This window comes from Marmota monax, unplaced genomic scaffold (genome assembly GCF_021218885.2).
Source record: "Marmota monax isolate L192 unplaced genomic scaffold, Marmota_monax_Labrador192_F-V1.1 WCK01_AAM20220418_F8-fsc00139, whole genome shotgun sequence".
NCBI lineage: Eukaryota > Metazoa > Chordata > Mammalia > Rodentia > Sciuridae > Marmota > Marmota monax.
In genome coordinates, this window is record NW_026695226.1 from 473,569 (window position 1) to 489,864 (window position 16,296).

At 38.0% G+C, this 16,296-nt stretch overlaps 1 protein-coding gene across 4 annotated transcripts in view; it reads left to right on the forward strand.

The window, feature by feature from the left end:
- The first annotated feature begins 294 nt into the window (after positions 1-294).
- The window catches only part of Grm3 (glutamate metabotropic receptor 3), a 212,673-nt gene continuing 196,671 nt past the window's right edge, over positions 295-16,296 (forward strand). For all 4 annotated transcript variants that reach the window (XM_058576087.1, XM_058576088.1, XM_058576089.1 and 1 more), the window contains exon 1: positions 295-1,269. The gene's annotated coding sequence lies outside the window, so the exon portion shown is untranslated. The remainder of the gene's footprint in view (positions 1,270-16,296) is intronic.

Sequence of the window (16,296 nt, forward strand, 5' to 3'; positions counted from 1 at the left end):
GGAGTGTAGGGGGTAGCTGCAAGGGAGCAGTGTGGTTTGCACAGTAGCAGAAAAAAGAAGATAATTCCACACTCCTCTAGAATCTTATTCCGCCCAAGAAATTTGGGAGAATGAGAAAAAGCAGCAGCCCAGCATTCTTGAAGGGGCGTGACTTCTCTCCTGGGGTTGTCCAATCGAATTCCTTCAGAGGGAGCTATCCGGAGAAGATTGATGAGAGTTGCTAGGAAACCGGAGCGTCTCCCTCCCTCCTGACCCAGGGATTGTTCTGCAAAAGCCCTCTCCCGGGGCTCCCAATGTGCAGTTAAGCCGCGTGTGGGGCAGAGCTGCGCACCCGCCTCCCTGGCTCACTCGCTCCTGCTTTCCCTTGTCTCCTCCAGCATGCGGTCAGCCAGTTGCACGGGGACCACAGGAGAGTTCTTCCTAGGAACGACTGTTAGTCCCTGCTCACCCGCAAGCCGAGAGCTGTAGCAGAGCTTCAAAGTTGGAGCCGACGCCCACTCTACTGCCCCACGCCCCTTTACCCCACTTCTCCGAAATTCACCGACCTTCGCTTGCACTGCCTAAGGATTGCAATCCCAGTGGGGTAGAGCAACCGGCAAACCCGCCCTGGCTTTCTTTATAATCCTCCTCTTCTCTAGGTACCCTGTCTCACTGAAGACTCTGCAGATACACCCCTATAAAAGGAGGGAAGAAGGGGGGAGGGGACAGAGAAGGGAGAAAGAGAACGAGTAAAAGGGGGGAAAATGAGAAGGAAAGGATGCCAGAAGGTCCATGCCTCCGCTGAGAGTCCCAATTAGCTGCAACGGTTTCAGCCTGTCCAAGGTGAAGGAAAGTTGCTTCCGCGCCTAGGAAGTGGGTTTGCCTGTAAAGAGGAGGAGGGGAACTGGGCTCTGAAGTGCTTCCCTTCCCTCTGCAGAAGACCACTGGGTCCCCATTTCCCCCAACCTCCTCCCTCTTTTCTCCTCTACCCCTCCCTTTTCCCACTCCCCCTTGACTTGGAGGCCTGGATGCTCTGCCGCTGGGCAATGGTCCAGCGCACAGCCAGGAGGGGGCGGGGGCAGGGGGCACTGTGACAGGAAGCTGCACGCACAAGTTGGCCATTTCGGGGGCAAAATAAGTTCTCCCTTGGATTTGGAAAGGACAAAGGCAGCAAGCTACCCCTTTTGTGTCGGATGAAGAGGACCAACCATGAGCCAGAGCCCGAGTGCAGGCTCACCTCCGCTGCCACCATGGTCAGCTCCAGTTCCTGCCAGGAGTTGTCGGTGCGAGGTAAGGAGCCCAGAGGAGGATGTGTCCCTCTGGAGGGCGCCCATCGAGGGCGCAGGAGCTTGGGTGTTGTATGGGGCAGCTGGGAAAGTAGAGGCACAGCACGGACCAGTCCCTATAGATATGCCGGGGATGGGAAAGGTAGAGGGCAGAGGAGGTGTAGGTGTGAGTGAAAATGTGTGTGTTTGCGCGCACGTCTGTGTCTCCGGAAGGAGGCAGATTTCAGAGTACACATCTGCAGCCAGGGAGCAAGAGGTAAAGGGACTAACTAGCACTGGTAGACCCCCAGAGACACCAGACTCCCAAGCCAACCGCCTCCAGCTCTGCTCTGGGCTCACGATTCATTTCTATTTGGGAGCTTGCTAGGCTTTGTGCACAGGAACCCGTGAGATGACTGGCTGACACACTGGCAGTTTCATGTGGGTGTGGAGGTTGCCAGGCGAGGTGGGTAGCGGTCTGCAGGACCTGGTACTGCCGGGATAAGCTTTGCAGCCAGGGGCAGTCAGAGGTCCTCCCTCCCACAAGCATGCTTGGAAAGGAGCCCTATCTTGCTGCCCTTTGCTCCTTTTGGCTTGAATGAAAAATCAAAGAGCCAGACTGGGAGCATATCTCTTCATCCATCCTGTTCCATTTTCTTATCTGACAGTGAGATAACTAAGAGGGTGGGAGATTCCCCATCCAAAAATAGACTAAATAATATATCAAATAAGCTTGATCTTAAAATTTTCATTTAATTTGCTTCTAGTTCTTCCTTGGGTCAACAAATGTGTAAAAAGTCTCAAAGGTATAATACTTTAAGATTGATGGTTTGTTAAGTATCTTAGAGCATTGTGAATTTTGAAAACAGAACTACACACTCTTAAAGAGCTCTAGTCAAGTACTCAACAGATTTACTTATAAAATATGTCCATTCTTGTTTGAATAATAAAGATATATTTGTGTTATGTATAGAGATAATTACATATTGGCATATTCAAAGTTGAGATTATTGTGAGCTGACATTAGTATGAGTTTAGCACCCCAGGCACAGTTCATTACTTGGAGTTTCTTTGCTTGAATTTCTTTGTGTTGCTGGGACCTAGAACTGTTCAGTAGAGCTATGCTATGTTTCTTTGGGTAGAAATGAAAGAAGCATTCATTTGGGAGCATTAATCATTTACCTAAGTGTAAATCTGTTTTTGTTTATCTGATCATATATTAAAGCTGGTACCTAAACTCTATTGTTTGCCTAAGTATATTTCAAATATGTATTACTGAAAACATATGGGTTACCATTATACTAACTAAACTCCTTAGGACAACAATTCCTACCAAATATATTCAGGACACTTCAATTGTCATTATGATTCTATTGTACTGCTATGTGCCTTTTTTCCCAAAAACATTCAAATACAATTTGAAAAGATCTGAAAACCATTATACATCAGGCATTAATAAAGTGATATTTTCCTTTCTGTAAGTGCAGCATCATATTTACAAAGATTTCCCCCACCTGTGGGTTTGAGCTGTCCATCCTATGAGGTACTGATTGCCCAGCAGGAATACACAGATACTTTGAATAGACAGGTCCTAGGCTATCTAGATTTATGTGTAAAGTAACACAGGTGTTTGGCATACAAAATGTGGAAAGAAAGTCTTGAAATTCATACTTTCACAAATAAGGCAGTGGAAATTTATATTTATTGGACTAAATCTATATTCATTTGACTAAAAACAAAAATATGAATAAGAAAACTTACAATATTAATAAGCCCTGCCACTCCACCAAATTTTGGCATTAAGCCACTAGTTCTATAATCTAGACCCTTACTAACAAAATGTGCACCTTAAATTAGAGAAAACCATGCTAGCACACAAAATAAACTAAATTGTGGGACTTAATGAAAAGGATATTTATTTAAGTTGAACGGTATTTTTTGCACTTCAGGAATATGCCATCTGTAAGTGAAGAAAATATGTGGAAAGCTACATGGATATTATAAATAATGAAAATAAACTCTGTTAATTGAACTTTTGTATATGGTGGACTTTTTAAAAAGTTTGTGTACATAAGTGTAAATTAGATGATTTATCTCACAATTATCAAATATCAAAATAAGCCCATCTCTGATTTTATGTTACTGCAATTAAGTTAACTACAAAGATAGTATAAAATTAAGTGATTAAAGATTAAATTAATGCATGTATTACATGACATAATTTGGATAATTCTCAAAAGGTTGCCTGTCCTACTTGTCTATTCCATGACAGGTGATCAATTAGAAGCACACAAAATTGAAGACATTCTTATTTAAAAAGATTCACCACAACAGCATATTACAACTTCTCTGGGTACATTTTCCTCTTTTTTTTTTTTTTCATGTCAAACTTTTTTTTACATTAAATCATCTTCTCTTTCTTGTCCATTCCATAAAAATGATCAGTCACAAAAGGAAATGTGGTCTCTTTCTAGAGATTTTTTTTTTTCCTCCTAACAAAATATAGCCTGTTGGCTTGGGGATGAAATATTCCATTTGTTTTCCTGCACTCGACATAACCAAAAGAAAAAATATATCACTCTAAGAAATCATTCAACAAAATAAATGAGAACTAATATCTAATTACTGTTGAAAAAGCAGGGGAGCAGGATACATTTATGCACACTGGAATAAAGCCAGAGTTATGGGGTGAGACTTGTTTTCTCCAGTGCTAACTTCCAAAAAAGGGTAGATGTTTACTCAGTTGTCTCGCTTTACTATTTTACACAGAGTTCATTGTGCATTCACATCTTTTTTGAGTCTCTGCTAAATGCATCCAATTCTGCATTACATGAATTTGCTTAAATTGTTCTCAAAAAGTAGCATAAAATGAGAGAAGATTATCTATCAAGATTGAACACATAAAATGAGTACAATCATGGTAATCACTGGGATGATAGAAACAATTAGGTCATCCTCCTCTTTTTACTTGTAAAGTGAGCTTGGTTTTATTGTATTTTGGAATACTTCAGTCCAGTCTAATTTTAAATGATTCAGATAATGACTTCTTCCAGAGTATTAGACTATTTTACAGTATAATGATTCTCCCCTATTAAGAACTCTGCTCTGATATTCAGCCTATTTTTTTCTGATTGTTTTATAATATTACTAACTCCTCCTACCCTTCTGGACTAGTTCATCCTCTTATCTATTTTGAGTCTGCATGTAAATAAATAGAAAATTTATAAAAATAAAACCTTAATAGAGTTATAAGAAAGAATACAAGGGTGATAGTTCTTCATCCAGACATCTTTGCTAAATATATAGATAAATATTTTAGGCCATTTATATGTATGTTTATGGCTATATATTTCTAATAATTTGGTTTACTAAGGTAAGAGTGAGGAAATTGCCTTCTCTGACATTGGTGACCAAGGTGAATATTGAAACGATCCCTTCTGAGCAATGTTCTATGTGGATACACAATTATGAGACATTTTCCTTGCAAATTTGTTGTCAACAGAACTCTGTCAACGCCCACACTACAAGGGAATTCTGTGACATGCAAGTCTGATGCTCCACTGAGCCCCAGAAGCTGTTGTCATGTAAATTCCACTATTGAAATGAAAGTGATTTCCATAATTAATAGAATGTGCTAGGACTATCACAGCATATATAGAGTTTCTGTGTATATGAACATAATATAGTAATTCTGTTAGAATTTTCAGTGGTCCCTTCATGCTGAAACAAACTGAAAAAGCAAGTAGAATTAAGGCCAAATTCTTTACTGTGCTGTATCATGAAAAGTAAGCTTAAATCATTCTTCTATCAATATGGAATATTTTAGATTTATATGGAGAAACCATATGGGAAGGTTACTTTATAAATAGAAAAGCCTGAAATAACCACAAGAGAAAAGCAGGTTTTCACTTTGTTCACTTAAAATCTGGTTCCAACACATTCATGTGTAGGCTTCTTTAAGATTCTTAAGCAAATATCTTGGTAGACTCACCATCCCACTCAGTTTTATCTCGGAGTCCCGGGCATTGAAATGTGAGTTCTGCTAGACAGTAGAGGAGTAAATGATATAAACCAGGAAATAAGTTGCTAGGCACACTTGGCAAGTCCAGAAAATACAGGACTAGGCATAAGGTGATCAGCAACTAAAGACACCATTTGGTGGTGTCCTTCTTACTGCTTGTTGAGCATTAGATGGTACATATACACAGTTGTGTGGATTAAGTTAAGGAGACAGTGAATAGGAATGTCATGCCAAAACTCAATGTATTTTTAAGGGAATAAAATTTCACTGCATGGATTAAACAATTTTTAAACCAGAGTTCTCCTTTCTGACATCCGAAAGTGTTTTTACAGTGCCATTCATCACAGTGGCAAGTACCCTCAAAATGATTTTCCTTAGAAACAAAGGGGAAATCAATTTTCTTGGTATAGGAAAAGTAGGCCATTAATATATCTGTGATTTCACCCTGGCACAGAGAGGCATTCTAAGAATTCAGTGTTTATACAGAATATAATCTCGTCTCATCAAATGAGCAGTCTTATTATGGAACAGGAAATTGTACAATGTACTTTGAGGAGGGAAATAAATTTGGAAAATATTCAGATATAAAGTATACAAAGCATGGATGAAAACACCATGTTTGAAGATAAAGCCGTAGACAAAGAAGATAGCACCACAGAAAGCACAAGATAGCTCTCATCTTTCATTCCTTGTTAGAATATACTTTCATGTCATTGCCTGTACCCATACTACATTCAAACACAATGTTTGAGAAAATTCAGTTGAAATAGTATAGATATCCACCCAATAAATGGAAATTTTCAAAAACTATGATGCCAATACAGGGTTTCCAAAAAAAAAAAAATGCAACCAATATATTTAACATGGGAATATAGACAGTATAGTGAATTTCAAATTAAGGTTCATTTTAGAGTCAGTTTAGGATTTGAGGAGACTCCCTTACCAAAGAGATTACCACAAGAAAGAAAAAATTAGTTAATACAAAAACAACTGATCCAAAAATATTTATTAAACATTTATTATGACCAAAACAAGATTCAGAGCTTGTAGTGAGGGAAAAAAAAGGTTAAAATATACACAAAGTTTCACAAACATATGTAAAGTGAAAGATGCTTCCAAAATCGATCTTGAAATTCTAAAGGTGTTATCAGAATTATTGAGTGAATGAAAGAGTTTGTAACTTCATTTCCAGATGAATTCAAATTTAAGATGTTAAATATATAAGCAAAATATGTGAGTATAAATGTATTTGGTGGTGGTGTATATATATATATATGTGTGTGTGTGTGTGTGTATGTATGTATATATACACACATATATTCTGATGCTCTGTAGAGATACGGTGCTGAATGTTGAGGTGACAGAACTAATAATGTGTCATAATAGATGATAATTATTGACCAACTCCCCTGTGGTAAGAATTTTGCTATAGCATGAAATAAATCTATGAAATAAATCTATGAAAATGATAGATTTATTAACAATCTGAGAAATGAATGCCGTCTCTGAAAAATTCCTAGAACCTGATTTCAATCAACATCACAACCTGTAAAACTAAATACAGTGGCAAGATTCTAGTCTCACCAATAGCCATCATGGAGGTGAACAGCATTGCTGCTTGTCAGAGCTAAAACATTCATATTTCTCTCCTCTTACAACCTAATTACTTCCCACCAGGAGAACAAACTGGCAAAAAATTTTTTGTAGACTAGTAAAATTTTGAAATTTCTTTACCCAGCTGGAATAGTAATGGTTCATGTTTATGTAAGAAACTCTCAGCATCTTACACATCGGGGCATTTATCCACAGTATATACAACAGCATGAAGCTGGATTGACTCGGGGATTGGAAATTTTAAACACACTAAGCATAGGAGAAGTGAAGTGACCTACTGGTGGTTCCAAAGGCTCAGTCAGCTGAGCAACTCTGAAAAAAACTCACATCTCATGAATTTCTGAACTGGGTATTTTCCTACAGGCAGGAAACCTGCTGCCTTAATTGCATAAATTTATACTTATTTTCACACAACCAAAGGAGCTGAAACATGAGTCTTTACTTGAAGGTCTTTCTCTGATTTGTACTAGAATATTTTATGGACATTAAAAAAAAAAAAAAAGGATATCACAGATCGTTCCCTCCATCTGGTAGAAGCTGTTTTTTTTTTCCTTGTTAATAAGACATAGCAGATAGATTATTAGTAATATTTTGTATTTTGCTTAACAGTTTCAATACACCATGTGTTAGTGAATACAACATAATGGAAACCATTTTCAAAAAATATGTCAAAATACATGCCAATTTGAGAGATGGCACTACAAGGTCAGAAACAATTGGCATTTGAATCTGCCTCAATGAGAACATGAGATTTGAAATATATAATTAACTGTTTCTATTTTCAAACATCTTATTTTTCCTGAAAAAGCAGAGACTGTCTACTTGCTAATGCATTAATCCCAGTGATTTCTGTCAAGTTCAGAGATACTGGTCCAGGCCAACCCTCACTTCAAAACTCATAAGGAGCCAGGACATACGATGTCTATTCCTAACACATCTGGTCCTTAGACTGCTCAAGCCCTGCCCTAAGCAAAATTATTTTGAAGAATTCCAAAAGCTCCAGTTGTCCTACTCCTCTAAAAATCTCTTCTAGTACCTGCCTTGATTCACTAAATTCTTCAGATTTAAAACTAAAGTTTTTCATCCAAAGGTACCAAAGAACTTTTCTTTTTTTTTAGATCCATCTAGTATACTGTCTCCAACACATTTTTAATCTATCTATAGGCTCATTTTTCAGCAAACTAACTTTACCCAGTTTGATGGGGAGGGGCAATTAATTTATGATTTTTGGCCTACTGCACAATTTTGCCTAAACTAGACCTTACTTGGCTATGATTTCCTGAATATTCATAATGCACGAGTTTGAGAGAAAATAGACCTTCTCTGCAGTTATTGAACCAATGAAGCTCTGGCAGAAAAAAAAAAAAAAGTTTGAGAGGTTACATCAAGCTCACTGTCCTTGCTTTTCTAAGATCCTAAATATGTGTTCATTGCTATGTGCTTTGGGAAGGAAGCTGGTAGTTTTAGGTGCTCCTCAAATGGGAAAGGTTGGAACTTTCAAGTAAGGAAGAGTGAGGGAGGTGAAGGACAAAGTCAGAGTCATTCTCCTCCTCCTTTCCATACCACCCTCCCATCCTCCCACCTATTGAACAAGAGCAATCATCTGCTAACCTCTGCTATAAATAGTGTTTGGCAAATAATTGCCCAGAAGAGACTGCATCTGTATCACTCTATAAAGTTTACTTAAAATGAAGAATACTGGCCAGAGGCATCCAAGACTAATTGAAACACACAGTTTAGGTTGGGGGTTAGAAATGCACCTTTTAACTTCAGATTCTTCTTGGACCCGAGTTAAGCTTGAGAACACTGCTGACACACTGCTCAGGCTGTTATAACAAAATTCCACAAATGACAAGCATTTATTTTTCAGTTCTGGAGTCTGAGAAGTCCAAAAATCAAGGTGCCAGATTTGGTTCCTGGTAAGGGACCTCTTCCTAAGCTGGCTGCTATTTTGCTGTGTCCACATAGGGCAGGGAAAGAGAGAGAATTCTTGTATGGATACCAGTCTAATCATGGGGACCCTACCCTAAATATCTCATCTAAACTGAATTATCTGACAAAACCCTCATCTCCAAATTCTCTCACACTGGAGATTAAGAGTTCAGGATATGAATTCTGGAACAACACAAATATTCAGTCCATATCAATTACACACAGAATGATGGTCTTACAGGGACCATCCAGTGAACCGCTTGTACCAAATTTTTCCCACAGCAATTCCACTCTAATTGGATTAACCAGTTGTCTAAAGTCTACAAGCCTGAGTATTCATTAAGCTCTACTAATAAAGCAGTTTGAGTTGTATGAATAGATTTTCTAGAGGCCTCAAATTAATTAGAGAATTTTTTCTGTTTCTTAAAATAATTTCCTGTAAGATACACAAACACATACAATATCTTTTGCATAGTCTTCTCAGGAAACTTTCCCCCTTTTTGACTTTTTATCCTGTGTTTTGTAACTGTGATACTGAGATATTAGAAAGAGAAGTTACTGGTGTTTGAGAAGTACCATTAATGAAACATTTCTAAGAACAGAATCTGGATTTGTAAAACTGCCCACTTAGAACTCCAATTGTATTTGTAGCTATATCCTTGCAAGCCAGGGGATGTGGGAAAACATTGCTTTGTCACAATTCCCCCACTCCCTCCGGATCTGCAGGGCGGCAGGGGGGTGGGGAGAACCTCATTTGGCAACTTACACATTCTGCACTCAGCTCCTACTTCGTTCAAGTGAATGGTTGCTTAGCTGAAGCTGGCAATCTTCACAAAGATAGTTTCTTAAGCAGCGTTCAGAACCACATGGGAAAAATGCTGGAGAGAGAATGAGGATGGGCAGTGCAGAGTGGAAGAGGCTCAGCCTGGGCCACCAGCTTTAGCTCCTGGTGGGGGGGTGCGGGGCCACGCTAATTCTTTGCTTTCACTGAAATTCCACACTTAATAGCAACAGTAAAATAGCCACAGTAAAAAACAAAACAAAAACAAAACGTTTTACAGACCACACCTCTGTTCTTCCAAACATTGAAGTTTGAGGTTTTAAAACTCCAGTAGCTCAGTCACCATATTTCATTGTTGAAGCTGCACTTTACCTCCAGCAGAGCCTGGCTTTCTGGCCCTCTAAGAAGGTCACTGTGCTTCTCCCTGATGATGGCACTGCTCACTGACATACCAGGCTCCATGTACCTAAAACCCTTCACCCTCAAACTAGCTCCTTCCCCCTTACTTCCAGGTTTTAGGAGAGAAACCATCATTTTCCCAGAAGATAGTCAATATCTTGGAATCGCCTACACATGTCCCCCCTGCTAGTTTCTCTATTGGCTCCTGCTTTCACCACTCAAACAGTATAGTGCCTTCTTTTCTCTTCTGCCACTGTCAAAACCTAGCCCAGACTATCACTTTTCTCTCAGTCTCCTTTAATAGTTTGTCTTCTTAAGTCTGTTCCTTCATTTATTTATCAGATATTTGATGACACCTACTGTGAGCCCAGTCACTGTTCCAGAATAAACTTACTTGCAATAGTTAAGAGTCAGACACTAAGCAAAGTACCAAGAAAAAAAAATATAATGTGATGTTAAAAAGAATAGAAAGCTTGGTGAATAACAAATTTTTCTTATCCTACTCCTAGGGTTTGTTTGTTTGTTTGGTTGGTTTTTTAAAGAATTAAATGTAACCTTATTACTTAAAACTAACTTCTTAGGTTGATTATCAAGGCCTTCTACAGTCAGGCCCCAGATGTATCCTCCACTGTGTTTTCCTAAATAAATACCAACATCTACTTTCTGTTTGTATCCGAGATAAGCTTTGTACATCATTGTAATAGTAACTTCCTTTAGAATGTATTCTCTTTCTCCTTTCTACAAACCTATGTTTAAATTCCACTTCAAAATCTTGCTTTATGGAAATCTATATTAAAGAAGTTTCCACCTGTTTATCTAAAACATCCATACAGTCCTCAGTGGATGTACACGTAAATAGTGAAGTGTATCTTGGACTGAGTGATAGGTAGGCAGAAAAATAACTTTAGAATAAAATCAAAAAGCAGATTTGGTTTTATTTCTCACTTTCCTTTAAAATATATTCAGTAAAATAAACTTGTGCATAAAACAATAAGCCTTAATTTGAAAATAATCTGTTCAAAAATCAGTATGCCTAGACCAATAATAACTGAAACTTTGAACATTACAATTAAGTCTTTTCTCCAACCTCAGCAAGAGCTTATTTCAAGTCTGAAAAGGAGCCCAAATGTTCCCAGGGTTATTGACTACCCTTCTTTGTTTTTCTCACTAACCTAAGTTCTTGCTCCTCCAAAGGTAGGGGTGGAAGGTAGTCAGGGGTAGGGAGTTTAATGGGAAAAGAAAGTTTCTCACCTGACAGGCTTCCCATACTCTGGCCCCCGAATTTTTAAGACTGACTGTGCATGTGGGTGCACCCTACCCCACCATGTTGAGACTTCTCTGTCCATTGCCAGGAGTCCCTTACCTCAGATTCTTGACACAGCTTTGTCTGACCACACCTCCTTGGTTCTTGTTCTTTCAGGGGTCAACACAGACTCATTTCTAGTGTCCTGTTGCCACTCTCTGGGCCCCCTTTCACTCATGGCTGATGCCACAGGAGTCACTCACATAATATTACAGAAAAGTCACAAGAATATGGACCAGTCTGGTATAGCAGTCTTTTCTGCTCCACTAACAAAGCATCAATGTAGCTGGTCCCTTTCTCATCCTCTGTATGTCCCTGGCTGGAGTCTGAACTAGCCCATTGTATGATACCATGTTTTTTGCTCCTTGTAAGCATTTCCTGATGCTTTCTTCCTTGGGACATACTGACGTGCAGCGTATCTACTGGCTCAGATAGCTGCCATTTCCTATTTGGCTGTGAATACCAGGATTTAGCAAAGCACCTAGGCACTGGTATTCTGATAGATGCTTGATGAATGTATGATTATAGTAATACAGCCTAAGTAAAAAAGATGATGAATTTTTTTATAATCCAAAAAATGTTTGATATTGGGCTATCTACATAAAGACTTTCAGAAATTGGTGTCTGTGAGATAATTTAACATTTGGCTAAAACATTTATCTGTCTCCCTGACTAGAATTATTTCCAAAAGGACGAAGTTGTTTTTTTTTTTTTTTTTTTTGTCCTTTTTAGCAAAGTCTATAATAATGCATGGAACATATAACAATATTTAATAAATATTTAATGAATGAAGAAGCCCTATTTTAATTTTTAAATTTAATCAGCAAATACCTTCCACGATGAAATATTAATGCAACTTTTCTCCTTCTTGTGTTGCCCTTTAAGAATTATTTTGTTACATTTTTAATTTTAATCCATAAATTGCACTATTTTCCTGAAGGCATTTTGGATTGCAAACAAAATAACTTCATATAAATATTTTAAAATTTGGCATTGTGACATCAATTCAATGAAATAAATCCTTAATGAGTACCTGTTAATTTCAAAGAACTGAGCAAGACACTGTGCCTGACCTAAGGACTTACAATCTTGTAGGAGAAACCGGATGTGTATACATGCAACAACAGTAACAGAAAAATTCAGAAGCTAGGCTGGGAGACTACCAAGAAGCCAATAATGCTTCTATTTGACACAGCTGTAGGATTATCATGGAAAATTTGCACCTGTGTCTTGGCTGAGAAACTTAGAGAACACCATTCTACACTTTAGAGGGATGTGGGTTCTCTATGTGATATGACTTGGTTTAAGAGTAGGGTGTGTGGGGGTTGAGAGCAGAAGGTAAATCTCTAAGAGAAGTGGTAATGGCTAACATTTCTCCTGCAGGCAGACAGAAATCTCCAAAGGTATCTTAGCAGGGGAATCTGAAAGCACAATATTAAGATAAATATGAGGAAATCTTTGCTTGGGAGACAGGGAGATGAGTTGGCAGGTTGTGATATCAGTCCAGGTGAGAGGTAATGATGGCCTAAACTAGGGCAGTGGCAATGGGAATAGGAAACATGAAATAGACATAAAGACGAATCGTGCCTACTAGGTAGGAATTAGCTGTTGGGTGAAAAACACCAGCCAAAACAATTAAGATAATCATTTTCCTTCTTTAACAATAGAAAAGGGCATGCTGTATGAAATCCCTTGTTTAATAAAGGGGATTTTTTTTTTCCAAAAAGGTATTGTGTCTAAGTAAAGTTTGTCAAAATACTAACCCTTTGAAAATAATACATAGGAATGAAATCCATGTTCTCTATGCAGCTTTGATTTGAGAGCCTGTGTCTATAGATAGGTTAAGCCACCATCATCTCTCCCCAAGGTTCTGTAACAGCCACCACTGGCTTCTGACTCTTGTCTTCATCCATCTGGCTATGACCAAAATGATCTTTGAAATATACAAATCTGAGTATGTTACCACTGCTTAAAACTTTCAAAGGTTTTCCATTGCTCTTGGGATCCTGGAATCGCTATTTACCTGCCACTCCCACCTTTTGATTTGCATATGTATCTAGCTTTCTTTCTCATTCCTTGTCCCCTCAAGTTTCCTGTTCCACACAAAGGCAATAGCTTACTGCCTGGCCCTTCTCCCTAGGATTGCCCATAGGCTCTGCAACTCCCAGTGCACTGGCCAACTCCAACTTTTCTTTGGGGCTCACTATAAATTCCCTAACATTTTGGTCTCTTCAAGCTCTCTGAACTTTCCTTCCTCACACTACTTAACTGTCTATCTCCCTGCTATAATTTGTAAGTGCTAACAAGCCTCAGGCCAGGCCTGCATATTCACAGCTGCATCTATCTGTTATCCAGCAGAACCAGTCCTACATAGCAGAAGATCAATAAACATTTATTGAATAAACAATAGTGGTTAGTTAAATTTCTCTGGAGCTCATTTTACTCATCTATAAGATCAGGGTATTGATCTTTAGTATTTCTCTTAGCCATATAATTTCTATAAGTAAACTTTGTAACTAATCACAACAGAATTCAGCATCCCAAGTCTGAATCAGTACCCCATTATTCTAAAAAAAAAAAAAAAAAAGAATTTATATTTATAAATATAATTTTAAATTGGTAACCAGCAAATTAATAACAATTCTGGAAATAAGTTTTTTCTTCAGTGTATTTCCTCATTCTATAAATGCTTACTTGTTCATTTACCTTAAACAGTGAGGTATAAACAATGGGAAACAGAGGGAAATAAACAAAAACTGAAAGTTGAATAAACTTCCTAGGAGAGTCAGCTTCCTCTTCCCCAGAATCCCTCCAACTTAAAGCATATTTCATTTGACAGTACTAATTCCTAGCAGTGCCTGTAAATAACACTTCAAGGTATCGTACTTAATCCCAACTCTGTCACAATACTTCTCAAAAGTTGTTCACATTTTTTTCAGCATTTTAGGAGAATGAGAAGGATATTGTGAATGAGGATAATTTTAATTGAGTACTTAAAATTTGCCAGGTACTGTTGTTCTATTTGTTTTACCTATATTAACTCCCTAAATCTTCATAATGCCCCTGTGAAGTAGGTGTTGTTACCTCTATTTGACAAGAGGAGGAAGCTAAAGCATAAATATGCTTAGATACCAAGGGTACAGCTAGGACACAGACCTGGCATTTAGCCCTGGAGCTCATGAACCTGATCAGTTGGCTATTACCTCTTTTGTGACTGCATCTCCAAACTAGAATGTATAAAATTATACATATATGTATATATACTCATATACATATACATATGAATAACTGACTTAAATCCCTTGATCTGAAAAAAAAAAAAAAAAAAAAAAACAACTTTAAACCTAGTGACAATGTTACAGAGCTAGGACCTTCCAAGAAACTGAGGCACCATGAAGATCCCCTCTTTGAACTCTGATTCTTGTGATCAAGTCAAAAAGATTTCAGACCTCTCGCTAGAGTAACAGGAATGAGTTCATTGAAGGGATAGGGAGAGAGGACACTCTTAAGGGAGAGAGGGGATCTTCTCAGAGAGAAGAGGAGAGGATCATGTGCCTCTCCTGCACTTCAGTTTAATTGGGGATCCTAGAGAAATTTCCAGAGTCCTGTCCAGGTCCACCTCTTCACTCCGGACTAAGAGCAGATTGTCAAATTTTCAAGTCCCCATCCCCACTGTCATGGCAACTCCAGGTCACCTTGGCCCATGCTGACCTGTTCTAATTGGATTCTTAACCATACATTCTTACAGATTTCATGAAGAGGAACTATCCTTATCTCCCAGAGTTTTAGGATCTGGTTACAAAAGCTTCTTCCTTCAGGGTAACTTGGATTACTCTTATCAACATTATTTGGGGCCTATATTTCTCCTTTAATGAACAGTTTACTAAGGAATATAACATATTCTGTCCATTGAGGCTAGGCAGGGCTGCAGGTAAATTGCTTCTTGAAAAAGAAAGCATGTGGGAGTCAGCATGGAGGGCCTAGTTTATAGAATTATTCTCAACCTTAGGTTCCCACCATCCTCATCTGTCCATCCTCTAAGAACATTCTCAGCTTTTTTAAAAAATAAAAATTAGTAATGTAGTTAAATGTTGTCTCAATTTGAGTATTATTGAGAATATATTTAACTGCTTATGTTTCTTATTTTTGCAAAAAAAAATCTTCCAATTTCAGTTAAGTCGAGAGTTAGCTAAAGCTTCAAGAATCATCTTCTAAGGTCTTATTTCCTCATAAACTATTTGTTCTTCTGATCTCTAGAATCTGTCCACTATTTTTTATTTTTATATTATAAAAAGAGGAAGAGACTTTAAAGCAAAAAATAATAATAATTGTTCTTGTTTTCTGGGGGGGAAATGTCTCAGATTCCTTGTATAAAACAAAACTAATTGATACATTGGTGAAGCCACTGGTCAAGAAAGAAACTGCCCTATTTATTCCTTTACCTGTCCATTCATCAGAACAGGTAGGTTTACATGTAGCTAATCCTTGAATTGATTTATTAAGCCGAGTTTACAAGTTAAAAATAAAGAGGTCCTGAGGAGATAATTGCAGGAATACAAATTAGGAGAGACAACTTTGAAAGAATAGTAATTTTGCTTCTTGAAACTGACCTTAAATCCCCGAGAGGAGAACAGAACAGCTTTAAGCAACCTTTTCTCACTATTCAGAAGTGATCATGAATTAATCGTGCAGTTTAGCTGAACTTTGCTTTTCCATGTATCCTAGGAGAAGATCTGTGACAGACTGGGAATTTTTGTAGCGTAAACTCAGTATCTGGAGATAGGGCTTTCCAATGAGTCCATGTAGTGTTAAGAACTAATTCCCAAAACAAAGAAATAAGAAAAGGTGAACCAAATAATTTACCAACAAAGAGAGAAAATACAATGTTTGAAAATCCTTATTTTGATAATTTGGTTTGAAATTGTCCCAAAGAAAGATGCTTGATGACATCAGAAGTCTGATTATAAAATACAATCTTGCTCATTAATGAAGATGTATAAGG